Below are 251 nucleotides of genomic sequence, written 5' to 3' on the forward strand. Positions count from 1 at the left end.
TAGCATTGGTTCTTGCTGTATTATTTATTATATTCATGACTGTCATCAGTCCTTGGAAGAATTACATCGATCGCGACTATCAGCGGGGGATTCGCGAGTGACAAAGTTTGGTCGAAAGTTACATCACGAGGTGAGTAAATGTCCAGAAAGTTATATTTTCACAGTTAGTAACGGCTTGATAGATTATATCTTTTGTTTATTTTGATACATTTATGTGTTCTGCAAACATTTTGCCTGAACCCATAGCACAG

This window comes from Odontomachus brunneus, unplaced genomic scaffold (assembly GCF_010583005.1).
Source record: "Odontomachus brunneus isolate Ranch 3 - 2012 unplaced genomic scaffold, Obru_v1 Obru_scaffold_221, whole genome shotgun sequence".
NCBI classification, from domain to species: Eukaryota; Metazoa; Arthropoda; class Insecta; order Hymenoptera; family Formicidae; genus Odontomachus; species Odontomachus brunneus.